Genomic DNA, 27,859 nt, shown 5'->3' on the forward strand with positions numbered 1-27,859 from the left:
GACATTATCGGGGATAGTGTTCTTGACGGCTTGTAGTCCATCTTTGTGTGGAATGTTGGTATAGAGGGCTTCTACATCCATAGTGGCCAGGATGGTGTTATCAGGAAGATCACCGATGGATTGAAGTTTCCTCAGGAAGTCAGTGGTGTCTCGAAGGTAGCTGGGAGTGCTGGTAGCGTAGGGTCTGAGGAGGGAGTCTACATAGCCAGACAATCCTGCTGTCAGGGTGCCAATGCCTGAGATGATGGGGGCGCCCAGGATTTCCAGGTTTATGGATCTTGGGTAGTAGATAGAATATCCCAGGTCGGGGTTCCAGGGGTGTGTCTGTGCGGATTTGATCTTGTGCTTTTTCAGGAAGTTTCTTGAGCAAATGCTGTAGTTGCTTTTGGTAACTCTCAGTGGGATCATAGGGAAGGTCGCTATCTTAAAACAAAAAAACTTCAAATCCAGACTCCAGCGAGAAACTGCTGAATTGGAATTCATTTGCAAATTGGATACTATTAATTTAGGCTTAAATAGAGACTGGGAGTGGCTAAGTCATTATGCAAGGTAGCCTATTTCCTTTTGTTTTTTCCTACCCCCCCCCCCAGATGTTCTGGTTTAACTTGGATTTAAACTTGGAGAGTGGTCAGTTTGGATGAGCTATTACCAGCAGGAGAGTGAGTTTGTGTGTGTATGGGGGTGGGGGGGATGTGAGAGAACCTGGATTTGTGCAGGAAATAGCCCAACTTGATTATCATGCACATTGTGTAAAGAGTTATCACTTTGGATGGGCTATCACCAGCAGGAGAGTGAATTTGTGTGTGGGGGTGGAGGGTGAGAAAACCTGGATTTGTGCTGGAAATGGCCCAACCTGATGATCACTTTAGATAAGCTATTACCAGCAGGACAGTGGGGTGGGAGGAGGTATTGTTTCATATTCTCTGTGTGTATATAAAGTCTGCTGCAGTTTCCACAGTATGCATCCGATGAAGTGAGCTGTAGCTCACAAAAGCTCATGCTCAAATAAATTGGTTAGTCTCTAAGGTGCCACAAGTACTCCTTTTCTTTTTGCGAATACAGACTAACACGGCTGTTACTCTGAAATTTGTGGAGCAGGCAGTCAAAAGCGATGATCTCTGAGCTGGGTGGAGTAGCCTGGTAAATCTGGCCTCCTGCACTCCCCGCACCAGTTTTTACGGGCACTTTCTGTATGAGTTCAGAGCAAATCTGAATGAGCTCTTTGTGCAGGTGTATTCCTAGGTAATGGGAGCTCCTCCAATTCAGGAATTAATACTTGACAATAGGCTTGGCAAGCCAGTCCATTGACTGCCTAGTCTACCACTGTCAAATATTCCAGCAAGAATGCCCTGATGTGGATGGGAGCTAGCTTTTTGATAGGAACATGGGGCCATGAAGATGCCCAAAGATGTGGCCCACTGCCTACCTAGCATAATGAATTTTAAAATGACTTTTCTTTTATAGTTGCTGTTTGTTTTATTTCTGTTTAACTTCATTTTTCTTTTCGTTTTTGTAACTGTTCAGTCATGAATAGCATTGACATGGAAATGCGAACCTAATATTGCTAAAAAGATCATTCTTTCCATTTTTTAAAAAAACTTCACTTCATTGTGTTTCACATTTTTCTGAGTTTAAAATAACTCTGTTAAGTAACTTTGTTTTTGTAATTAGGCATAAGTATCTTTTTAGGGCTAGGCCAAGTGAAAACCATAAAGTCTTTCTCCTTTTTTGTTACTGTTCTAAAAAATCAATGCGTTAAAATATTTGACCATTTTTGACCAAAGTCTGACCAGTCAATTGCACCATTATTTTTGGACAGGTCAGCTGCCCAAACCTATGTCAACAATACGGTACATAACTGAACCCTGTTGATTGCACCTGCCCTGGATGCATATTCACACAGCACTTTCTAAACTCCCAGAGCTTTCTCCCAGCATGCACTAAACACTGTGCAAACCTGAGATGGAGTCTCTGGAAGCAGTCTCTTTATTTGGTAGCTTCAAATTCTTGGTCTGTAATCTGGAGGTGACGTGCCCAGGGTGTTAGGATATAGATATTCAGGCCTGTCTGCAAAGGTCTGTACTTTAAGAATTTAGGGGTGTTCTTATCACTTGGCTAGTTCTGGAGGTATAAAAGAATCAAAATCACTGTCTGCTGGTGTAAGGGCCTTCTCTTACTGTGGCAGTTTGAGGCCCTGTTCTTAGGCTAAGGCCTTTGGCTAAGCAGCAGAGGCAGCCATAAGCTGGGAAGCGAACAGTCACATCCTCACATTCCAAACTAGTCACATTGAAATAAGGTGCTATTGGGCTGTCAGGCACTATCAGGACAGGATTATATTCCTATCACCTCCAGAGAAAGGGAAGTGCCTAGAAAATGTAAAAGGAAACTTAGTTTGATAGCATCCTGTCTGGCAAGAACTCACTTATCAATAGTTGGGATGTGAAATCCTCACTTCTGTATTGTTTTGTCATTATAGTTCCCACTTTGCTATTGTTTGTCTGTATAATCTCTGTCTGGTTCTGTGATTGTTTCTGTCTGCTGTCTAATTAATTTTGCTGGGTGTAAGCTAATTAAGGTGGTGGGATATAATTGGTTAGCTAATCATGTTACAATATGTTAGGATTGGTTAGTTAAATTTCAGTAGAATGATTGGTTAAGGTATAGCTAAGAATAATACTATATAAATTAGGGGCAAACAGGAAGTAAGTTGGGATTTGAAAATAAGGAAAAAGGAACTTGTATTTAAGCTTGCTGGAAGTTCACCCCAATAAACATCGAATTGTTTGCACCTTCGGACTTCGGGTATTGTTGCTCTCTGTTCATGCGAGAAGGACCAGGGAAGTGGGAGAGTGAAGGAATAAGCTCTCTAACACAAGGCTTTATAACAACCCAGATTTTTAATCATACGCAGTGGTGCTGTAGCCCTGCTAGTCCCAGGATATTAGGGAGACAAGGTGGGTGAGGTAATATCTTTTATTGGACCAACTTCTGTCGGTGAGAGATCTGAAGAAGAGCTCCGTGTAGCTCGAAAGCTTGTCTCTTGAACAGAAGTTGGTCCAATAAAAGATATTACCTCCCCCACCTTAAGTCTCAGATTTTTGTAATGCAGTCCACAAATACCTACTATGTTACAAATATCCTCTTACTGACTGAACATCTTATCTTTTTGCCCTTTCACTACCTATGCTATTTAGGCCGTTTTCATTGTGTTGCTAAGAAGTAGTCTGTTTCACTTGTAACTAGTAAACTTTTCTTTGCAGCGTGTGACGTACAGGAGCGTCTCAATGGTGGTACTGTAAATCTTGTTGGGGGGAGTGATTAAGAAAACAAAACCCTGTCTTAATGGTTTTTAAGAAAGTATCCTGGAAATGCTTCTACTGGCATCAAAGTTTGGAATAAAGTGCTAGGCCAGATTTGATATGACAGTGTCACTTTAATTCAGGCTTAATTTCCAGTGCTGTTAGTTGAAACTTATGGCCAGTCCAAGCAATTTACATAATATTGTGCCTTTTGGGTTGCAGTTGGCACACAGCAAAATTTTTTGGTAGAGTTCTCCAGAAAGCCCCTGATCACACCACAGGCTCCTAACTCTTTGTGGTAATGGCATTATTGGGTGTGGGGTTTGGGTTTTTTTAATGTCTAACAGCATTTTGTTATTGCTTCCTGTGTGAGAGTCAAAATAAGACACAATTTCCTGTCTGATTCAGTGTCACCAATGAGCCTTTCATTAACCTGACTAAGCACAGTATCACAGTTTAGTCTTCTGAAATTAGATCGTAGATCACAGAATATCAGGGTTGGAAGGGACCTCAGGAGGTCATCTAGTCCAACCCCCTGCTCAAAGCAGAACCAATCCCCAATTTTTGCCCCAGATCCCAAATGGCCCCCTCAAGAATTGAACTCACAACCCTGGGTATAGCAGGCCAATGCTCAAACCACTGAGCTATCCCTCCCCACAATGCTGAATTAGGGGATAATTTATGGGGAAGGACTTGCAGAATTGAATAATAATCCTATCCTAGCTGTAGAATTCTATATGGAGATTCATAAAAACCGGTAGAAAGGATAGAGAAGTTTGTTTTGCTCCTATAGAAACCTTATTGTTTTCATCCCTCTAAAATTAAGTAGTCAAGCATCTTCTCTTATGCAAAATACGCTCTCCAAGCACTCTAAGCTTGTGGGTGGGGGGAGTGGGGCGGTTTCTGACAATGTGTGTTTTCAGAACACTACTGGGAAACACACGGTTCCTCTAAGTACTTGAGATCAAAGATTGGTTTTAGGTGACATAGACAGACTAGGCAAAACAAAGAGAGAGAAAAGCCCTGGAATATCTTCTTGGCCTTTTGTAAAGGCAGGAGGCAGGTTCTGTGTCTCGTCTAGTAGGCCATGATCCAGCAAAGTAATTAGGTACATGCGGTGTCCCCTTGAAGCCAGCGGGGCTAGGCATGCACTTAAGTCTCTTGCTGAATCAGCCTATAATGGGAAAGTTGTCTCCAACCTGAGCTACAGAGCAGCTACAATTGTTCCATAATGCCATAAGATAGGCATAGGGATGTAAGTATATGCTACAGGACATACAGGTACAACACAACAAAGTTATTTATTGTTGAACTATAGCATTCTCTCTACCCTGCTCCGCCCCCAGCCTTCTTGTAACTAACCATGGGATTGTAACACTACATTGAACTTGTATACCTATGGCCACATTCTGATCTCATTTTTGCAAACGTAAATTCAAATCAACTGCACGGGCATCCCTTTCTTTTGCCCTGATAAAACTGAGCTTGGAATCGGGCAAACAGGTGATGTGATGCTATATTTGCTCTTTGAAGTATGGCTCCCACATGAAAGGCATAGTCACAGCAACTCGCTAACAGCCGCATGAGACTTCTATCCACAGGAGTAAACATCCAGGTTATATTTAGATTTTAAAAGCCCAGAATGTGCTGTACAAAGTGACTGATATCCATGTCAGTGGCTGAGCAGAACCTCTCTAAAAACAGCCCATCATATTGTTGCTCTTTTAATGACACTCGTGCCCAAATGAAATGAGCCCCTTCAGAGAGAAATAGGTGATAAAACAATAGCACATCCTAGTTTAGCGTAAGGGAGCTATGCAATGCAGTATGAATGCCCCCAGGGTTCTTATTTAGCTTCCATGATAGTAATGGAACAGCTGGCTTTGGTTCCAGGGTGAACCAAACCATGCTAGAATGCACATCCGTGGAGTGAATTGGAAAGCGCAATTTATGGCATATGGCCATATGGCACATGGGATGCATAAAGTTTTGAATTCTGCGGGGTGGTGAGCTGCTAAGTGTGAAAACATCTAGATTCCTGGGCTACTCTGTGGTCTGACCAGAAATCCCTATCTGCCTAAGGTAATGGACTGTGTCTTGTAACTACTCATCTCTGGATAGAAAATGCAGAGACAAAAACTGCAGAGACGAAGGTTATATATATATATCATATATATTATATATATATTTTTTTCTTTCTTTCTCAGCACTGGCTGCACAGTGGATCTGTCTACCTTAAGTCGCTCTGATTCCTTAAAGTTGTTCTGGCTGAAACTTTGACAGTACGGATAAGTCAACTCAAAGGTAAGCAAAAGAAACAGGATCAAGAAATTTTTCCCCCAGTGTCCCATAGTCCTGTTTCTAACTAGGTTAATTGCTACAGTGGCTTCTCCGTAATGTTGCTCTGCTCCTTTTAAAGAGCAACCTTTTATGCCGAGAAGTAACTGCTTGTCAGTGTTACGTCAATGACGTTTGCGTAACACCGACAGACCCTGGTCGTTGGTAGGCGGGATCCGACCTGGGAATTCTGGAGCCAAATGCTTGAGCTTCTGCTGCAGTGGTTCTCAAACTTTTGTACTGGTGACCCCTTTCACATAGCAAGCCTCTGAGTGTGACCCACGCCCCTTATAAATTAAAACCACTTTTTAATATATTTAACACTATTCTAAATGCTGGAGGCAAAGCCGGGTTTGGGGTGGAGGCAGACAGCTCACGACCCCCCATGTAATAACCTTGTGACCCCATGAGGGTCCTGACCCCCAGTTTGACCCCTGCTCTACTGCATGAGCTAAAAGCCACATGGACCTTAGCTGAGGCTGTAGCAAACTCATTAATCTCTAAGTGGCCTCTCTGCCGCTAGAGGGGACAGAGCACCACACCCAGGAGGTGTGTGAGTTACGTTTGCATAAGAATATATGATGTGTGGGGTGACAAAAGCCACCATAGTTGCTAATAAATCAGAAAATGATACTTTTATAAATATTTCTAATTCCCACCCAGAATCTTGCACTAACCAGAGGTGTGCATGTGTCTGTAGCAGGGGTGGGCAAACTTTTTGGCCCGAGGGCCACATCTGAGTATGGAAATTTTATGGCGGGCCATGAATGGGCCAAAAATGAGGAGTTCAGGGTGCTCTGGGTTGGGACCGAGGGGGTTCGGAAGGCAGGAGGGGGATTAGAGCTGGGGCAGGGGGGTTGGGGTGTGGGAGTGGGTCAGGGGTGCAGGCTCCGGGCAGCGCTTACCTCAAGCAGCTCCCAGAAGCATTGGCATGTCCCTGCTCCGGCTCCTACATGGAGGTGCGGCCAGGCAGCTCTGGGCACTGCCCCGTCCGCAGGTGCCACCCCTGCAGCTCCCATTGTCTGTGGTCCCCGGCCAATGGGAGCTGCAGGGGCAACGCTTGGGGCGGGAGCAGCGTGCGGCGCCCCCTGGCTACCCCTACGTGTAGGAGTTGGAGAGGGGACATGACACTGCTTCCGGGAGCCACGCGGAGTGGGGCAAGCCCCTGACCCTGCTCTCTGGCGGGAGCTCGAGGGCTGTATTAAAACGTTGGGAGGGCCAGATGTGGCCAGGGCTGTAGTTTTCCCAGCCCTGGTCTGTAGCGTAACCCCATGTTCTTATTGCTGCGCTAGTCCCTCCTTTTTCACTCCTCCCCTTCCTTATTCCCACTTGCCATATCTAAAACTAGACTGGAAATGCTTCAGGGTGCGGCGTGTGGGCCAGACCCTCCAATAGGGTAAATGAACTATTCTAGCTGTTGTAAATGTATCCTTCCTTCCTGACCTTTACCTTTTACCTTTCTTTTTTTTTAAACCTTTCTGGGGTGCAACTGATGTTTTAAATAATGGAAAAGGTGCTGATAGGATTTTTTTCACTTATCGAACAACTTAAACTTCGGGCTGAGATGAAGCATGGGAAGATTTGGCTCAATAGGACAATTTTTCCCCCCAGAAAGTTATGAGGCAATCAATGAAAGTTGTAGGGGCAGTTATATATATGTCAGCCTTAATTCTTGCTGTACATTTGCAACTAGGAAGTTTCTGCTCCAGGAATAGTCTATTATGACAGTAATGTCACTGGCTATCCTTAAAGCCATTTCTACTCTTCTGCACAACTCAAATTCAGCTTGGGGTCCAGCAGAAGACGATGAGCTCTTGTGTCTATGTGCTACATGTCATGGAATTGATTAGGCAGCATGACAGGGCAGGTGTGAAGCAGGATTGCCGGGGAAGGAACCATTCGTCTCTAAGCAAATACGTTTACTATTCTAGTGTAAATGGCAAAGAATGAGTGAAACTCAAATCCACTTTGTGTAATAGATATTACAGCTCATGGCTCCGTGGAAGGGTCTCCTCCTAAAGAATTTTGTACACTGTGGGACCCGGTTTCAGTCCTGGTGTAAACAGGCACCGAACATTTATTTCAGTGGAGTCGCACTGGTTTTCCCGAGACTGACTGTGGGACTTGGATTCCATTCTCTCGGACAGCTTGCCAAAAGGGGAAGCTATTTAGCTGCTGTATGGCAGGAGGTAGTGAAGGGACTAATACTCTGCCCTTTAGAGTGTCTGCCATCTGAAGGTCTTGTAGAACTTTGCAATTGTTCTAACTCTACCCCTGCCACTTACCCCTCTGTGTGGGTGATACCCGCCCATTTCTGGTTCACCAAGCCACTGTTCCTTCTTCGCTCCAATAATCCCCCCTCAAGGCTCTCTCCTTCAGTGCTGTCGACAAGGAGCAAGTTGATAGTGAACTATTTTGGGGGGGGGGAAAGAAAGCATATACCCAAATGTACCAGATAATCCTTCTCCTGGCCTACTGGAACTTGCAGTAAGAGGTAGAAGTTGACAGCAACTTGCAGCCTGTTCATTTTCCAATTTGCTTTTAACTTCTAAAGCACCCTGCTGACTTGTCTAGTGTTACCTTCGTTCGCCTCTGTCACTGGCTTGCCTAAGCCAGGGGGTGTCTCATGAGCTCACCTAGATTTCAGCAGCCTGGCCCATGTCTAGCTCAGGTTGGCCCATCTGGGCCTTCCATTCATAGAGTAAATCAGAGTCTCTTGGTGACCTAAGCGCAAAGTGTGGCCAGCAATGGGCCTTGACCCGGCCTGGCTTCTTGGGTTATGATAGAGAGAAAATCCATCTTTTCTCTCCTAGCTCACCCAGGAACTGCCACTTGATAGAAGTAGCCAGCCTTCTTATTTGGCCTGCTGGGCCTTCACTGGCTGCCACCTGCTCTCCCAGCCCTTCTAACTGTTGGAGGACCAAGTCTTGCTGGTTCTGTGTGCAGGTAACCCTGGGAGGCCTTTCTGGGCAACCCCAGAGGTCCCAAACTTTGTCCTTCTTTTTTTAAAGGGTCACTTTCTGGGGTGTGGTGCATCAAGGCAGCAGAGTCTCTGGCAGGGGGCAGCAAATGCCTGGAACACCGCATCCTACCCGAATGTTTCTTTTTATTGGTGCTAAACTGCGTGGGTTGGCCTTTCCTACCTCTGTTTAATACGGGGTATCTTACTATCTTAATATCTTACTATCCTCCTATTTGTAATACAGTAACACCGAGGAACCTCGATAAATGTCTTGTTGCGCTCGGCGTGGTGCAAACATAACCGAAGACCGTCCCTGCCCATAAGAGCTCACAGTTTAGGTGACCGGATACAGCATAAAAATGGGATGGTGGTGAGTTGCAGGGATGGTGTAACAATAAGATGAATGATCTTTTGCCTCAGTGACCTGCACTAAGGGGTATCCCTCCTAAAGAACCTCATGGATCTGTACTGTTTTCTCTCAGCCGGTTTGGTTCCTGAAGTTTTGACCTCTGGCCTGTGGTCAGCCAGAATGGAATCTACAAAGGCACTGGGCACAAGCATTGATGATTGAAGCTGCATGGCGAGGAGGCTGTTTGTTGGTTTGTATTTTTATTTTTTTTTGTTCGGTGTCTGCTTTGAAGAAGTCTCTGCTCCTGCTGATTCTGGGAGTAAGAGACCAGGAACTGGAAAAACTAACTTGTCCTTATCCCAGAACTGGATGGCTCTTGCTATCTCCCATACTGTAAGTGCCAGGGCAGGCCTTGCCACAGCTTAGGGGGAGGGCTCTGTGCGGCTCTTTCGCTTGTGGTTCCCCAACTCTTCTTTGGAGCCAGCGAGTCACTTCATTTCTTTTTAAATCTCACCTTCGAAATCCTCTTCGCTTTGGGAGCCATGCCCGGTAAAGCCTCCGACGGTCTCGATGAATGATACTACGTATTTTAAAAAGCATATTGTGAACAAGCGTGGCATGGATGTTTTCGAGAACCTGCCTGTCTGGAAGCGGGGCAGGTTTCAAGTGTGTTTATGTCCAAGTGCTAATGGAGAAGCCAGCAGAACAGACGGACAGCAGTCAGTGTGTTTTGTGGGTCTAATTTTAGTGCTGGCTGCTGCCCAAAATGGGTAGCTGGATCGGTGGGTTTCCCTCTCAGAGCCAGCCAAGATCTAGCCATCTAGTGAGTTGCAGTGACCTTAATGGGCCTCAGGTAGCCCCTTGCTTTTGTCAGATGACAAAGCTAGCATTGCTGGCCATGTCTCTAAGCGTGTTGGACAAATTAAGTCACTTTCTATTTGGGTAGTAGCTTGTGAAAGAAGCTCTCTTGAAATTGAGAGGAACTGATCCAACGCTAGGAGAAAGCTTTGCAAACTACGGCCAGCTCCTTACTGCGTCAAAGTGGTTGGCTCTGTTCCTCTATTTCGAGTTGAGTATTTCTGTAGAGTGCATGTATAAATCTGAGACTAATTATTTATTGCATGCAGTGTTGTGGCTGGCTGGTGGGTGGGTGGTTGCTAAGCACCAAGGATGTGCTTGTCCATTTTAAATATTTTTTTAATAGATCAGCAATCATCAGTTGAGAGTCAGTTTTTTTCCCCCCAATCCATATGTTAGTGTACTGCGAGAAAAAGGCATTGGGAACATGTAGAGAATTTTGAAACTTCACTCTGAAACTGCTACTAAAGGGTTCTGAAAGGAACCTTTCAATTGGTGCGTGTGGCAGTTACGGCTATGTAAGAACCGTACTATCTGCCAGCGGGCAAGAAGACTTGCATGATACTGTTGAAGAAGCTGCATATGTTGGGTTCAAATCCGTGGGTGAGAACACACGGCTTGAATAAGTGTTTGGTGACAACTGTGTTTCTCCCCCTTTTAAAGAACATAAAATCTTATTAAGCCATGAAAAGAAACTGGGAACAAGGAGAGAGATCTAGGTGATGACCCTACATCTGTCCCTTGAGGTGTTTAAGGGGGATGCTGTCGAGTCAAGCGGTTATAGGACCAAAAAGTAAGTGCTGTGTGAAAACGTCCTTGCCTAACTCCCAATGAATGGAAATGGGCACATGATGCCTGCCCCCTCTCCCCCCCCCCCCCAGCAAGATGTGGCATGTGTTGGTGTGAGGCTTTTTGGGAATAATGTTGGGAAAAGAGGAGGCTTTAACATACCCCACAGCATTGGTGCAATACTGCTGTAGTAACCCTCACCCTGGTACCAGGGCCGGCTCTAGGCACCAGCAAAACAAGCAGGTGCTTGGGGCAGCATGTTTCTAGGGGTGGCATGGCTGGCGCTGGCCATGCCGCCCCTAGACATGTGCCCCCGCCGCCCCAGCTCGCCTCTGCTCCGCCTCCGCCTCCTTCCCTGAGCGCACCACTGCCGCTCCGCTTCTCCTCCCCCCCCCCCCCCCAGGCTCGCCACACGCGAAACAGCTGTTTGGCGCGGCAAGCCTGGGAGGGAGGGAGGGAGGAGAAGCCAAGCGGCAGCACGCTCGGGGGAGGTGGCGGTGGTGGAGCGGAGGTGAGCTGGGGTGGGGAGCGGTTCCTCTACCCCCCGCATTACTTCCTGCGCTCCCCCCCACCCTCGCTCACCTCCGCTCTGCCTGCTCCCCTGAACGCGCTGCCTCTCCCTCGCCTGAGAGAGAGGGGGGAGAAGCGGAGCGTTCAGGGGAGCAGGCAGAGTGGAGGTGAGCTAGGGTGGAGGGTTGCCGGGCGGGAGAAGCTGCAGGAAGCAATGGGGGGGGGAATGCTGCATGCCTGGGGAAGGAGGCGGGACTGGGGATTTGGGGAAGGGGTTTGGAAGGGGCGGAGTTGGGGCGGAGCTGGGGGGGCATGGAGGGAAAAAAAGCAAGGGCAGCAGAAATCCTAGAGCTGGCCCTGCCTGGTACTAACACCTGCTGCAGCTGGGGTGCAGCTGCAGAGAATGCAGGGCTCGGGAGAGACCACTAGTGAGTGGGCAACTCAGGCTGGGGACGGGGTTCAGAATCCACCCTATGGGGAAGTTTGGTAACAGCTGTTAGAGAAGCAGCAGAATCAAAATGCTGAGCTAGCGGATGACCCGGTGCCTGAGGTGATAAAAGAAGAACAGGAGAATAAAAGTCGGGCACTGGGAAAAGAGGAGGAGGAAAAGGAAAATCGGAAACGTTTTAGGTTGGGAGAAGGAGGGAAAATAGACTTGGGTAAGTGAGCAGGTACGATCAGCAAAGGGAAGAAGAGGGAAATAAAATCTATGCTTAGTGGAGAGAGAGTATCCAGGGAAAAAACAGAAAGGAAACAACTGGTGAAAAAGGATTGATCAAAAAGCTGTTAGATGAAAACAGAGCCTAAAAACAAAGCAAGAAGCCCACCAGCGAAGGACCTAAAGTACATGAACAGAAAGAATGACTGTTTGAACATCTATTGAATGAATATAGTCCAAAGTTGCCTGTTGATCAAGTGAGGTCCATGAGGTGAAGAAACCCTGCTTGTGGATAAACTCAATGAAAAGAGGGATAGTCACAGGAACATTGAATCTAAGGAGCGCTTCAAGCTGAAGAGAAGCAAAGAACAGGACAGAAAGAGTGGAGTTGGGCATACAGCCAAGGAGGGGAAAAGTTGATTCTTCTCTGAAGTGACACAGTACATTAAAAAGAAAAGGAGTACTTGTGGCACCTTAGAGACTAACAAATTTATTTGAGCATAAGCTTTCGTGAGCTACAGCTCAAATAAATTTGTTAGTCTCTAAGGTGCCACAAGTACTCCTTTTCTTTTTGCGAATACAGACTAACACAGCTGTTACTCTGAAACAGTACATTAAGTAATCTCTCTTGTTCTTGTTAGTAACCATGCATTTGGTACAATAGAAGCTCAGAGTTATGAACTGACTGGTCAATCACACACTTCATTTGGAACCGGAAGTATGCAATCAGGCAGCAGCAGAGACCAAAAAAAAAAAAAAGAGAGAAAAGAGAAAAAGCAAATACAGTACAGTACTGTGTTAAACGTAAACTACTACTGAAAAAAGGGAAAGTTTGGGGAAAAAAAAAGATTTGACAAGGTAAGGAAACAGTTTCTGTGCTTATTTCATTTAAATTAAGATGGTGTGACAGACCCAGACCAGGGGGGTACAGGAGTCTGGCAGAAGGCAAATATACTGGCCACTGGATGAACAGTTTTCTGTTCCCTAGGTGACCAGAGCAGGGGCTGCCCTAGAGCAATCAAGAACTTGCTAGAACCAATTAAGACAGGCAAGCTAATTAAGACACCTGGAGCCAATTAAGAACATACTAGAATCAATTATGGCAGGCAGACTAATCAGGATACCTGGTTTAAAAAGGACCTCCCATCAGTTAGGGGAGGGTGTGCAAGGAGCAGGGAGTGAGAAGGCGTGCTGCTGGAGGACTGAGGAGAACAAGTGTGAAGATCCTGTGGTGAGGATAAAGAAGGGGTGTTGGGAGGAGGCCATGGGGAAGTAGCCCAGGGAGTTGTAGCTCTCACACAGCTGTTACAAGAGACACTGTAGACAGCTGCAATCCACAGGGCCCTGGGCTGGAACCTGGAGTAGAGGGAGGGCCCAAGTTCCCCCAACCCCCTCAACTCCCTATTCGAGACAAGAGGAGGTGACCTGGACTGTGGGTCCCACCAGAGGGGAAGATTCCTGGCCTATCCCCTGACCCACTAGGTGGGTCAGCAGAGACTGCGGGGATTGTTCTCCCTTTCCCATGCTGGCCAGTGATGAGGTTAGCTGAGTGAATGGCAGGTTTGAGCCACTAGCAAAAGTGGCCAAACTGAGAGCTGCTGTGAATCTCTGAGGCGAGCAAATCCACCAATAAGCGCAGGACCCACCAAGGCAGAGGAGGAACTTTGTCACACTGGTTAAAAGCAGCATTTTTCTTCTGCATAGTAAAGTTTCAAAGCTGTATTAAGTCAAGGATGATACTAAACTGGGAGGAGTGGTAGATACGCTGGAGGGGAGGGATAGGATACAGAAGGACCTAGACCAATTGGAAGATTGGGCCAAAAGGAATCTGATGAGGTTCAATAAGGATAAGTGCAGGGTCCTGCACTTAGGACGGAAGAACCCAATGCACAGCTACAGACTAGGGACCGAATGGCTAGGCAGCAGTTCTGCGGAAAAGGACCTAGGGGTGACAGTGGACGAGAATCTGGATATGAGTCAGCAGTGTGCCCTTGTTGCCAAGAAGGCCAATGGCATTTTGGGATGTATAAGTAGGGGCCTAGCGAGCAGATCGAGGGACGTGATCGTTCCCCTCTATTCGACATTGGTGAGGCCTCATCTGGAGTACTATGTCCAGTTTTGGGCCCCACACTTCAAGAAGGATGTGGATAAATTGGAGAGAGTCCAGCGAAGGGCAACAAAAATGATTAGGGGACTGGAACACATGAGTTATGAGGAGAGGCTGAGGGAGCTGGGATTGTTTAGCCTGCAGAAGAGAAGAATGAGGGGGGATTTGATAGCTGCTTTCAACTACCTGAAAGGGGGTTCCAAAGAGGATGGCTCTAGACTGTTCTCAATGGTAGCAGATGACAGAACGAGGAGTAACGGTCTCAAGTTGCAGTGGGGGAGGTTTAGATTGGATATTAGGAAAAACTTTTTCACTAAGAGGGTGGTGAAACACTGGAATGCGTTACCTAGGGAGGTGGTAGAATCTCCTTCCTTAGAGGTTTTTAAGGTCAGGCTTGACAAAGCCCTGGCTGGGATGATTTAACTGGGAATTGGTCCTGCTTTGAGCAGGGGGTTGGACTAGATGACCTTCTGGGGTCCCTTCCAACCCTGATATTCTATGATTCTATGATTCTAAGGTTCAGTTGTAAACTTTTGAAAGAACCGCTATAACGTTTTGTTCAGAGTTACGAACGTTTCACAGGGAAGAACAACCTCCGTTCCCGAGGTGTTCGTAACTGAGGTTCTACTGTAATTGTGAGATATTCCCTCACCCACTTTGTACCTACACAGAGTAAGGAAGAGGAGCATGTACAAGCTCATGAAGGTTAATGAGTAGGTCACCTATAGTTTATGATTATAAGTAGTAAGTATTTAGTAATGTTCTATGTTTATGCTCCTGGCACAATTTTGAGTTTTCCCATATGAAGTTCTAAAAATGTCAAATGATCCCTTTTTATCATGGCTTGCCTCTGCCTCTCCTCACAGTCTAGTCTAGTCTAGCTTAGCTGGGTCACCCCACGGTGGTGTTTGGGTTGCTACTGGATGAAAAGGGAAGCTGACCAGAAGCAGTGAAGCTGGCAAGCTTTTTGCTTTGTTGGCCAAGGAGAGATAATTGCCGCCCCCCCCCCCCCCAAAATCTCTGTTCAAGTTCTTTCAGTCTTACTGGTGTCAGGTGCTAGTAATACCAGGAAGGAAATTTTTAAAATAAAACTTTTATTAAGACCCTGACATTGAACATATTCAATATTCCCAGTAAATAATAATTTCTGATAAGCACTAATTATTAGTAATTGCTATGCCTTGCCACCAGTAACACAATAAGGTCATCTAGTTGGAAGAGAGAATTAGCTTAAATTTCTATCTTATTAGATTATGTAAAACAGCCTGGAGAAAGCTAAAAAATGAATAAAAAGGAGGGCCCAGGATAAAGAGACGGATGATCATTATGATCTACTGTTGCAGCATTGATTCACACTGCTGTAATTAGGGTTTCATAATGGCAAAGATGAATACATCCTGACCAACCTACCGTTTTTAGGGGGTTTATAACTTGACCATAAAAATTCATAAAAACTCAGCTAAAACTTGGCAAAATGCTCCTTCCCTGGTGGAAATTTCCATTTACAAAGTAGCCTCCTTCTCTCCCTTTTCTTATTTTCCATTCCCCTTCTTAAATTGCACTGGAATAGAAGCTAAAATTGCAGTTACTTTACGCCAGTTTACCGGGGATATGCTCTTCCTTTTCAGGTTTTGGAGACGAGGGTTAGTGTTTTGCAGATTTCTCACATATGGAAATGGCCACTACAAAAGCAACAGTAATTAGTCTCCCGCAGGTAGAATAGCTTTTCAACCTCTAGCTGGTAGAAAAATCTAGTGGGCAACTGCACTGCTTGGTGTACTTCAGCATTACAGCTATAATATGTATGTGGATGCTACCAATTCTCGGGTTTCTGCTTCTGCGTGCAGCGTCTTGCTATGTGGATTAATCAAAGACTCAGTCTGAGGATGGGCCTTGTGCTTTTGGTTTCATTGAATGCGATGTTGGTAGCCTCACGAAATCAGAATGGCCTGATCCCATCCACTTTCTCTTACTTCGACCGACTTGCATTCTAAAAGTTTAAGGGCAGTTTATAGTCAGAAAAGTGACTCTAAATGTGACATTGCGTGGTTCCATCTTCATAGTACCTTGAGACCAGACTCCATCAGTTTACAGGTCAGATGGAGTTTTCAATCACCAGGCCCACAACTAGCCTGGGCTCTGAAAATTCAGCCAGGATCTCTGCCTCTTATCACTACCAAGCTTCTGCAGTTGGAACTTAACCGGTTGTTTTGGTGGTTGCTGTGGGAGTTGGGGCAGAATCCAGCTTGCTAGTCCACAGCTACGTTGGCTCCGCAACACTCAGAGGAGTGAAGTCGTCTCTTGTGTCTGTAAAAGGAGCACATAGAGAGAGGCACAAGGAGCATTGATGTTGAGTAAAAAGGTACCATGTTTATACCATCAGTTTTCTGATTAGAACACGCTAAAACTAAATAAAGTTATATAATATTTATAAGGAAATGTCGTGTGAGTTCACATCACAAGTGACTTATTCAAACCCTCATGTTCGTAAGTTTTAGCTATTGAATCTTGCAGAGCAATACTCAAAGCAAAAGTCTCTGGCACCTTTTCTGACGTGCCGAGCAACTACGCTGGAAAGTGCTCAGCACTTCCAAAAATCGGGTTCTCAGTGAACAGTTCAGAAGTGGCCTCAAGACTCAAACTTGTTCGTGGACAACATCTGTCAAATAACTTTCAAGAATGAACAAATTCATAAAAATTGAAGTCTGCTCGTAGATAAATTCAAAATTCCTTTAACCATTTTCTGTGCCTATATTACCTAGTTCTAGTGTATGTCAAAGGAGGAGTGGAATTATTTGGAGTGATCCAAGGGACAAAAGCTGCTTAAAAGAAATGGTAGGCTGGATATCCGGAGGTGTGACTTGGTTACATCTTAGACTGGAAAAGCATCCAATAGCTTGGCTCTTTCAAAGCTTGATTGGACAAACCCTCCACATACAGCAGGGACCAATCCTGCACTGTAAGCTGGGGATGACCCATTTTAGGGCTTTCCAGTGTCTAATAGTGATAATTTTATATATTGCATGCAACTTGCTGTAGAACAGTGTATTTAAAATTCGTGCCAACCATGTAGCCAATGCCAAGGAAGTGTCATTTAACATTTAAAATCAGAAGAGATCTGAATAAAAACAAACACCTTCTTCCCCCAGATCTTGAAGAAACATTAGTATTTGAAAATATCTGCAGCTGGATTTTTACCTGGGGGGAGGGTAGAGCAGATAGCAACGGGAAAGGAAAACTTGCTTGCTAGCTGACATGGAGTGACTGAGTGGAGCTGAGTGACTGTGGAAGAATGCGCATGCCACTTCACCTGGTGAAGTGATTTACTGTTACTCTGAAACCTGCATTCCTTCCGTAAGGCACCTTTCCGACTAAATTAGCTTTAGAAATTTCTAAATAACTTCCCTGCTGTTTCTTTAATTTTTTTTAGCACGGAGGATAATTTGCAGTCACTGTCTCACCATTCTGACTTCTTAAAAGGAGAAATTATCATTTGCTGGTTAGAAATGTGTCTTAGGGTCCAATACATCCCAGTGTTTAATTTCACAGGGTTGAGTGATTTGTTTTACATCTGTTTGAAATGAGCAGTTAAGTGGGGCTGCCAAAGAAGCTGGAATCTAGAAGCTGTGTTGATGTCAAAAGGATTTTGGTCGGGAAATAAAATATGGAAGGTGCATTTTGTCACAGGAGAAAAGTTAGCCAGTTAAAGTCTGTTAGGGTATGTTGACACTGCAATTAAAAATCCATAGCTGGCCCATGTCAGCTGACTTAGGTTCATGGGGTTCAAGCTAAGGGACTCTTTAATTTTGGTGCAGATGTTTGGCTCACCCTGAAGCCTGGTCTTTAGGACCCTGCGAGGTGGGAGGGTTCCACATGCCGAAGCCCGAATGTGTACACCATAATTAAACAGCCCCTTAGCTTGAGCCCTGTAAGCCCCTTAAATCCCAATTTAAAGTGACACTTCAACCATTTATGCTTTTACTCCTTACACTTCTCTTAGCTTGGAGAAACTTTCTTGGTTGTTTTTGTGATTTATTTCACTTACATCCCCTCTCCCCCCCTTCTTTTTTTTTTTTTTTGCTGGTTCATCATGATGTTGTGTCTGTGTTTACAACACCGTAAGAGAATGGCTTTACATAAAAAGAAGGAAAAATCAATTGGATTGGTATCTTAATAGCCTAACACTTGTGTTGAATAAGTGTTGTAAAAATTCTAGGTAGTAAACAAAACTATTTCCAGGAGAGCGGCATGGCCACATAGAACTTGATAGTTGTAATCAAGGATTTTCAGTTCTTCTGTTCCAGAAATGCAAGCCTTTACCATGTGAGTGAAAGGAGAATCTTCTTAAAGCTATGCTATAAGCATTAATACAGGTCCAGCTAAAGTCTTTCTTCCCTCTAATGGATGGAATCATAAATACTCAGTGGGCCAAAACCTGGCCCTACGGCTGTCTATGGGAGTTTTGGCATTGACATGACTGGGGTGTTGGGATGTGGCCCAGGATCTCACTGACCTTTTGTAGTCCCTTAGTGATGCTGCTCCTGCAAGGTGCTGAGTGCCTTTCAGTGCCGTTGTACCAATAATTTCCCTTTGACTTTGCATGAGGAGGCTCAGTGAATAGAGTACCGCTCTGGGAGTCAGAGGTTGTAGTCCCAAGTTTAACTAGCTATGTGACTCTGAGCAAGTCACTTAACCTCCGTGTGCCTGTTTCCCCCTCCAGTAAAATGGGGATCATAATGCTTATCCACCTTCTTAAAGTGCTTTGAGATCTCAGGATGGTAAGTGCTGTATAAGGAAATGGAATAGTCGTATCTACTAATGGGGCCACTTAAAGCCCATTTGAGATGTTAAACCAGCCTTTGAGGAACCCAGTGGATTGCTCTAAGTCTACAGGCTGAAAAAGTGACCTTCCATAATGACTGTCCCTTCTTGATTCTCCAAGTAATGCTAGGTAAATAATCCATATTAAATAGTAAAAATGTCACGGAAAATCTGATGTGACTGTTGGATTAACAGTAAACGGATGGATTTTCACTCTGTCAATAAACTGAAATACTCTTTGGGAGACCCTCATGGCCATAGGGCTTGTCCTACACATTGCTTTGTAAGAGCCTGCTAGCTCCATTTATGTGGGTGTGGGCTTTTTTCAATGTTGACTCCACTTTGGTTTCTAATGAATTTAGGAGAAACCATAAAAAGTCTTAAAAAAACAAAAAACCAAAAAAACCACAAACCCACCCAGCACAGCCCTTTCTTGATAAACTAGAGAGTCACAGCAACGGCTCGATCTGAAGAGTGGGTGTCCGTAAATGTACATCCATCCCTATTTTCAATTTGACTAGGGTTTTTTTCCTTAATGGGAGACAGTAAACATACGAGACATCAGTAGAGTCCAGTTTGCCAGCGGACTTCTACAAACAATAATAAATGGCAGGGGAGGGGTGTGTTGACTTTTCTCATTCACTCCTTTCTATGCATGATTATTTGGTCTGTTATGAAGCAGATGATGTCCCACATATGGGGCACTTTTTTAGTTACTCACTTGAAGACTCACATTCTCCAAACTCAGCAAGTTTTCTTTTATAAACGGAACACTCCATAGTAGGTTCTGTAATGACCTGCATGGATTAAGGTGGATACAAGGAGTTGTTGCTTGGAGAGACTCTTATTCTGGAAAATCTTTGCACAAATTGCTCTGTAAATAACCCCGGCACCTCTAATATCTCGCCTTCTCTCATGACCTAGTATTTAATAGTGCAGCTATTTTTTTTTAACCCCTTTTATGTAGGTCATAGGACGCCACAGCACTGAGCAAGTTGGAGTTAACTTCTTATTCTTGCCAGATGTCATCGTAACATTCCCTGCCACAAATCTTCCATTCAAGTAAACTCCGCGGACGGGATTGCTTCTGCGTTTCTTCACCACAGAACTAGATGTATTTTTCCTGTTCGTACTGTACTAGCGCCATCTGGAACAGCCTCCCCCACTGTTTGCACCTAATTAACTCTGACTAATATTTTCCAATCCCCTCTCTCTCTTCCATGGTTTGACTCTAATAAAAACAAGGAAAACCTTGGCCCTGGAGCCGCCGTTTCCTTTCCTTTTTATCTTCCTACCACCCAATTTTTAATTCAGTCTCCCACTTTCATTTTTATCTTCACTCCATGGTCCTCGTCTCTGGTTTTGTTAGTCTGCTCACTGGATCATCCTCTTAACCCCTCCCCCCCCCAGCCAAAAAAAAAAAGGTTTCCATAACCTGGACCTCTCCACTTCTCGAGGCAAGTCGCATCTCCATCGCTTTCTTTCCTCTCTTCCTGAGCTGACCACCGCTTACCTAGTCCTCTGCTCCTTGTGAGCATAGGGACCTTTGGACCTTCCTTGGGGTCTGTCTAGTTTGAATATTGGCATACTCTGGCACATGAGGCTCAAGTGCCCTCAGGCTCCAGGGAATGCTAAATCCCATGGGAATTAGAATGGAGTTGCAGTAATCAACGTGAGTGCATTGGGGGGTGGGCTATTTTGGCCAAGGTGGAAGTACTGAGAGCATCTGTTTTCACTCTTTCCCCACCCCCTACTTTCCCTGACCTGATAGGGATCCGGAAATACCGGAAACCTTGCAAGAATCCTTGAGGTTTCGCACTCAATTTAACACACGCATAAGTACTCTTGTGGGTACTTAACCAGACTAATCCTTTAGAACTTCTTTCTTGACCAAAATTGCCCCCCTTCTGTTATGTTGATTGACTTCCCATATCCACCCCAGAAGTGGCTGCAATTTAGTGTGCGTGTGTGTGTGTGTGTGAGAGAGATCTTTAGGGATGAATGTAGCTATAGAAATTATTAATAATTTTGTGGTGCCTGCTCCATATTTGCAGTAAAATGGCTTGTTAACGGAGCCAGGTGAAGCCAGTGATGAAATTACTGCCCAAGGTACGCCTAGGTATTTCCCTGTTCTGGGCATAGAATACACAACGTCACCACTTATGAAGTGAAAGAATATGTTGTTGTTGAGCCACTGTAAGTCTATATGTTCCCTGTGGCCTGGTTTGTTGGTGCTCCGTGAACACTTACGTAACTGATTTTTTCAGTCTGTTACCTTGGGAATTGTCCCTCGTTAAATATTTTATTTTCCAAATCCATTGAGTTGTCAAAGGCTGTTAGAAATTCAGTGTTCAGACTCTCCCATCCTGAGGCGGAATCTCCTTCATACCCCTGGTGTCCTCTGATCATGGCATTCTTTTTACATCCAACCTTCCTCCTTCTCAGTAGCCGTGACAGATAAACAGCAGTTCCTCCTCCAACTCCTGGCAGCAATCTATCAGCCCCCACCACACTCTGACACACCCCTCTCCTCCCAGAGCTTCACTAAACCAACAACTCTGGTTCATTCAGGGTTTGTACTTTGGAAACTTTGGCCCAAGGTGTCTTGGGTTGGGCATTCAATGTCACCTGCCGCTTGAAGACATTTGGGTCCACGTCCCTTTCTTTGGACTATGAATGGCCACGAAGAGGTGTTACTTGGTCAGTGTATAGTGAACCATAGGATATTGCTGTGTTTGGGGGTCTGATGGGCTGCAACTGCTTCTTATGAATGAATAAGCTTAACTCTGGTCTGACTTGTTAGGGCATCACTATGGGGAAGAGCTGAGGCTGTTCTTTTGCTGTGAAGACAGAAAATTCTAGTATGTGCGAGCCAGGATTTTATAGTTAATCTTAGCCCTACATTTCAACATTGTGTTAAATTGATGGTTATAATGGATCTAGTCACCGGACTAGCACTTTGCAAACTATAATTGTTAGCTATCAAAGTGTGGTGGGTGGTAATAGCTATAGATATTGTAAGATATGCCTTGGAAAACATGTGAAGTGTCAGGGAGTGTAACAGAATGGATGCTATTAAGGTTCAAGGTAATAAAAATATCTTTTAAAATGACTGAAAGTACTTTGACTAATAGCTGTTGGAGTCATATCCATCAATGAGTTTATAAATCCCTCATGGTTGTCCCTCTGGTAAGGAAAACGAAATAGTAGCTGACATAATTGGTTTGCAGATGGAGTTATTTTCCCCCCTCAACAGGACTCTCCAGTCAGACTTGAGAGTGAACTTCAATTTATCCTGCTAAGTCAGGGAGTCTCCCTTTAATAGCTGCTTTAAAGCTCTTCCCTTTTTTCAATGACTTTGATCTCCAGTACTGGATATGACATGACCTCTACCTGGATGTAAAGATATTCTTTGAAAGCAAAGAATGTGGTCCTCAAAGCCGGTCCGCCCCTTGTTCAGGGAAAGCTCCTGGCGCGCCGGACCGGCACATCCCTTGGCCGCTTCCCGCAGCCCCGGTTGGCCTGGAGCGCCGCTGCGGCCAGTGGGAGCTGCGATCGCCCAAACCTGCGGACGCGGCAGATAAGCAAACCGGTCCGGTGCGTCAGGGGCTTTCCCTGAACAAGCGGCGGACTGGCTTTGAGAACCACTGGTCTAGACTATACTGTACTTGTAAGCACATAAAATGAGCGATGGCTAAGATGTTGTCGGCTGGTGCACTCTCAGCAGTTCCTTACCATACCATCCTGGATTGGCCCGTCGGAGTTCACCTGGAGCCATGAAATACCCCTTAGTGTAGGGTAATATAGACTAAACTTGAAACTATAGTAGAACTTATAAGTAGTAATTAGTAATAATGTAGCTAGTAAGATACCTCTGATAGAGCAATGTGTAGCCCGCAGAAGTATAAACTGACAGAGTATGATCCTTTGTGTGCTTCACTGGTATTGTATTGTAAGAACTGTGCTTTCCTAATCTGTATTCTCATAAATGTTTAGGGCTGCAGTACATGAAATAATTTCACACATATGGACACTTTACAGTGGTGCACAGTAAGGAACCAGGTCAAAGCTGGCCTGGGGTGCCGAGCGCATAAATTGCAGTTGCTCTCTGAATCCACCTCAGCTACACATAAGCTCATAAAATATTCCCCTTCCAGCTGTCCCTATTACCTATTGTGACGCCTCAGTATTTTCCTAACTAGAATTTAATCTATAAAATGCACTACTGCAAACTCTACCTGGCCCTGTTTGCTAGTTCAGCTGACACCACTGGGCTTGATCCATTGTTTTCTACAGCGGTTTGGAGTAGTTCCACTGACTTCACTGAGAGTTGGCCTTGGGCCCTTCAGTAAGACTTTTAAATGAGCAAATATTGTATTATGGTAACTGGGCAGGCAGACACTAGCTTTCTCTCACTGTGACAGGGCGTTGTTTATGACTGCCTAAGGCACAGTTCTTTCTTGAGATCACTGTGCCACTAGATGGCACTATTACAGGTGAGCCATAAGTCACCTACTGTCTCGGCAGTTCAGTTTTTGAATGAAAGCCGTGGTGTTTAGCTGGGATTCAGTTTTTTAGAAGCTGCTTTTTATTATTTGTATACATAAGTAAAAGCTTGTTCACTGCCTGCATGTGTCTGCCTGAAATAATTGTGATGCAGAGCTGCAAAACAAATGATGTTTGTAATGCTTTTGAGATCATGTAATGCGTGTACTTATTAAATCTGGTCTCTAGTGTCCCAAAACACCTCAAGTAACTGTAGCAGTTGCAGCTCTAAGAAGAGAGAGCGAGCTTCAAGATTTATACATGATCTGTTTTCAGACTTTGAAACTTGATTAATGCAAATAAAGAATACTTGATGTTTGGATCCACAGTTGCAAGTCAAGTGGGAAAATGCCTTTCTTCAATAACTCAATATGCTGCATGATGATGTAAATAGAGTAGAAAGGAAAATGGCTCCATCCTCATTTGTGTTTTTTCTCTTTTGGGTTTGAAAAAAATTATACATGTAATGGAACAATCAAGATGGGCACATACCGAATATGGGTCATCATGTGATCTTCTTATTGTACACTTTGTCTTCCCTTGCCCCCATTCCTCTGATACTTGCTACAGTCATTCATTGTGTCATCTCTAAATTAGACTGGAAACTCTTTGGCACTTGAACCACATAATGTCTGTTTGTGTGCTTTGTGCAGTGCCTACTATGCTTTGAGTGCTATATAACAATACCTAGAAAATCAGGCTTTAGTGATACAGTTGGATTTTCTGAGCATTTCTTGAAGATAGGATGGATCATCTCGGCTCAAATGACTGTTCCGTCAGGTTGGGTATCTTTGTCTTCAGAAGTAGCTTATTCCTAAGTGTTTCCAAGAGAGTGGACCGCTTCAGTGGAGATGGTGAAATGCACATACTCAGGTGAGTGATAGGGAGATATTCCTACCTGACATTTGTGGTAATCGGATTATTCCAAGAAGCGTAAGATTGGAGTACCCTTTTCTTAAGAGGACTATAATAGTTGCAAATGCTTCTCATAAATATATCCAACTTTCAAAAAATAAGGTCCCACCATAGTATTGGAATCATAACCAGGTGTATTAATGAATTCTGTAAGTTGACTATTGATTTTCTCTTTCTCTTTTTCTCTTCCTCCTCCGCCCCCTCTAATTCTTCATTCCCATGAGATTGGTCCGCACAATCAGAAGCATGGCTTTACTTTGAAAAGTGTGTGTGTTCCACTTTGTCTCAATTGCTCTGAATAAAATACGCTCAGTCTACAAGTGAGGAAAAAAGCTTTTTTCTAACTGACAGTTCTCAAACTCAGTCAAGTATCTGTCATGCTGTCTGGAGTGGCGTATAACGGAGAGTCCCTAGCTCAGGGCAGACTGTCAGAGAACAAGGGCAGACACCCCAAACTGGTGGTATGTTCTAAGATTAGATTTCCACCAATCCAGTAACAAATGTGAACTCCTGGATCGCTATACCAGCCTTACCATGGAGTCACAGACCATCCCCTTAGTCTCTCCAGTCTATCTTGCCACCCTGACAAATTGAACTTTGTGATAGTTACTTAAACGTAAAATTGCAACGCATCAGGTTTCTCCCAGTCCCAAGAGACTAGTCACTTACCCCAGATCAATTGATACTCCAGATCTTACACCAAAGACAATGCTGGCAGCCAAATCTATAGTAAACTAACTAAAGGTTTATTAGCTAAGAAAAAGGAATGAGTTATTGAGAGGATAAAGGGGGTCAAACATATGTACAGCTGAGTCACAGTTTGCAATTTTAAATAGTGGCAGTGATGTAATAAACTGCCAGTTTATAAAAAGTCTTTCAGGGTATCCAGCTCATCTCTGGAAATCTCTGCTTTGCATCTGGCGCACTTTCCTGTAAGAGTACAAACAGTCCAGAGATGAAGAATCTTTCTCTGAATCCATACTTATAGCTTCTTCTGCCAGAAGCCAAGCTGGCAGTATCTACTCACGTGAGCTTATCCTTTGAGGATAAGTGAGGATTGTACTTAGCCTTTTGACCTCCGACCGCCCAGCATAACGGCCATTTGCTTTTGAAATTAGCATTTTCTGTTAAAGCCCTTAAGTCCTTCATTAGCATTTCCTAAGATTTCTTTGATGGGTTATTTAATGACATGGGTATGCACAATGTAAATGTTTGCTATTATGTTGTAACAGGAACAGACCGGTGAAAACAATACAAGTAACATTCCACTAGTTTTCATGAAGTTTAAACCTTTGAATACACACTTGTATATTACTCACTTTGATCTATACTAATACAGGAGTGAATTGGCCTGTGACCCTGATCTGACCTGGTCTGCCAGCGTTATAGTATCTGAAAAACAAGTTGGGTTCTTTTAGACTTGCATATGATTAGTTGAGATTTTGCTTGAAATAGAATCAAGCTTGCGTTCCCACAGCTAGGTTGACTTTACAGGGCTAATGACTATGAAGTAGTAAAAATTTGCTTTTGGCACTAAAGCAGACGTGACAGAGCTGAAGAGACACAGGGAGTAGATTTGTTGAGTAAGTATCATTTCCACTGCCAGTTTTCTGACAATAACAGTACTTTGATGCTTAGTTACACAAGCTGGTTTCACCCAAATTGGTTACTCAAGAGAAAAGAGAGCAAAAATCTAGATAAGGGTAGGGCAGACTGGCTCTGCTGCCTCTTTACACAACAGAGAATTGTGTGACGAATATGTTTAAAGACTGTTTCTTAGAGCAAGGAGGAGGAATTGTGGGGAAATAAAGAGCTCATAATCTATTAAACTCATGTGCACATGAGGATTTTTCCACTCGTCCCCAAACCAGGAGAACCACGTGGCTGGCACTTGGTTCTCTGGATAATCATACAGCAAATGTGCAAAGAACGTGATCATAAAAACCAAACTTACTTTAATTGAAACAATAAGGCAAAATCTCTGTGTGTGTGTGTGGTGTGTGTGTGTGTGGGGGGGCGGGGAAGCATTTCTCTAGCACTTAAATGAGTAGCTAATTGCAAGGTTTATGCTTTTCCGGCTGGTATAAAACACTTTTTTTCAATGATGCAAGAAGGAAAATTCCTCAAGAAAATCATAGAACAAATGCTACAGGAGCATGCATGACTTACCAAGGGGAAACTGTGTGTGTCTGTGTTGGGTTTCAAAATCTGTTCTCGTTTAACTTCTCAATAAAACACATGCTGAAAATAGATAAGGCTGGAGGGCAGATTCTCTGTTCTGAAGCTAGTTATAGCTAAAAGAATTAGGATTTTTCTTATTCCCAACTATTAGTCTAGCTGGAAATGTTTCTTTTTCTTAGATCCACTTTTAATTAGCACTTATTCTTTGTGATGGAGAGAGTCTCATCTGGTGTGCTTCTGCATAGAGCCTTGAGCTTTGCCTTCTTGGTATCTTGTCTCACTGTGCCCCAACATTGGTGTTGCACCTCCCTTCTGGCTGTTCTCCTCTTCCTCATTCACATCTGCCTCATGGACCTCAAAATCATCTTCTCCTGCCCAGCTTGGCTGAGGTTCTCCTCACCTTGGGTGTATTGCGTCATGGTGAGTTCTCTCCCAATGCTGTTTACAGAGGCTCTTCCCCAGGTAGGAGCTTTCAGAACCATCTGGTGTCTTGATCAAGACCTAGCCTTTTCCGATGCATCGTGTGCTCCTGCTATTTATGTTGTCCAGTCTACCTTTTTTTTTGAGGGGGGGTGGTGGTGTAAGTGGGTCTTATTGCTAATGTTCCTTTGATGCTGCGGTTGTGGCGGTATTAACCGTCATTCCTGCCAGTGATGTCTGGCGTTCCCAGTGCTTGCATCTGCCTTGCTCCTCTGTGGCTGTGGATGTATTCTGGACTCTTCTGACTGTTTTACCATTGAGCCATCTGTGTGGTGTTTGCCTCGCTAATTCTGGCATGCTGTCACTAGCTAGCGTGCAGATAACTTCTCAAAAATGTTGCAGAACAATGGTGAAGAATTTAATTACCACGGCTCTTAATCATTAATTATTGTAATATATCGGACCCAAAAGGTGCTGGAAAGTAATATCTCCTGCCTGTAAGAGCTGGTAATATGAGAGCAACGTGCACATTAGTAGCTATGCACATGAGTTTTCCCTTAGAATTCAATGGGGCTACTCATGTGCATAACCATTTTGCAGGATGTGACCCTAGGTACCCAGTCGAGCCAGTCCTCACTGTTCGTATCTTATTCCTTTGGGACTTTGTCCCTAGATCTTAGTTCCTCTCTGCGGTCTGTGGCGCACTGGTGGTTTGTGAAGAGCTGGCTGGACGCATTGTGCTAATTCTCCAGTTGCTAAATGACACCCAAAGCACTACAAATGCCCAGACTGCTTTGCTAATATTTTCTATGTAAGCAGTCACTGTGGTTGTGTTTTGTGCCTGGGAAGGGAGGCATCCAGGAGGCAATCTTTAATAAGGTGTCCACCCAATTTAAAAATTTGAGAACCCTAGCTCTAAGCAGAGACAACAAGTTCTCTCAACTTCTCCTGCTGATTTTTAACTCATCACTACTGCTTTCCAACCCAATTTTCAATTTAAGAACACACTTTTCTTCTTGAAGTTGAATCTAATTCTTAGGTCTCGTCAGCCACGTATTAATCTGGTTCTTATTTTGATCCTAAACTTTCATGGTATTGGCCAGCCACT

The 27,859-nt window shown here is 44.3% G+C and overlaps 1 protein-coding gene across 4 annotated transcripts in view; it reads left to right on the forward strand.

The window, feature by feature from the left end:
* Positions 1 to 27,859, forward strand: part of GDPD5 (glycerophosphodiester phosphodiesterase domain containing 5) — a 337,677-nt gene that overhangs the window by 75,339 nt on the left and 234,479 nt on the right. For all 4 annotated transcript variants that reach the window (XM_073334846.2, XM_073334855.2, XM_073334875.2 and 1 more), the window contains exon 2: positions 5,507 to 5,603. The gene's annotated coding sequence lies outside the window, so the exon portion shown is untranslated. The remainder of the gene's footprint in view (positions 1 to 5,506; positions 5,604 to 27,859) is intronic.

The sequence above is a fragment of the Lepidochelys kempii genome, chromosome 1 (assembly GCF_965140285.1).
Source record: "Lepidochelys kempii isolate rLepKem1 chromosome 1, rLepKem1.hap1, whole genome shotgun sequence".
In the NCBI taxonomy this organism is placed as follows: Eukaryota; Metazoa; Chordata; order Testudines; family Cheloniidae; genus Lepidochelys; species Lepidochelys kempii.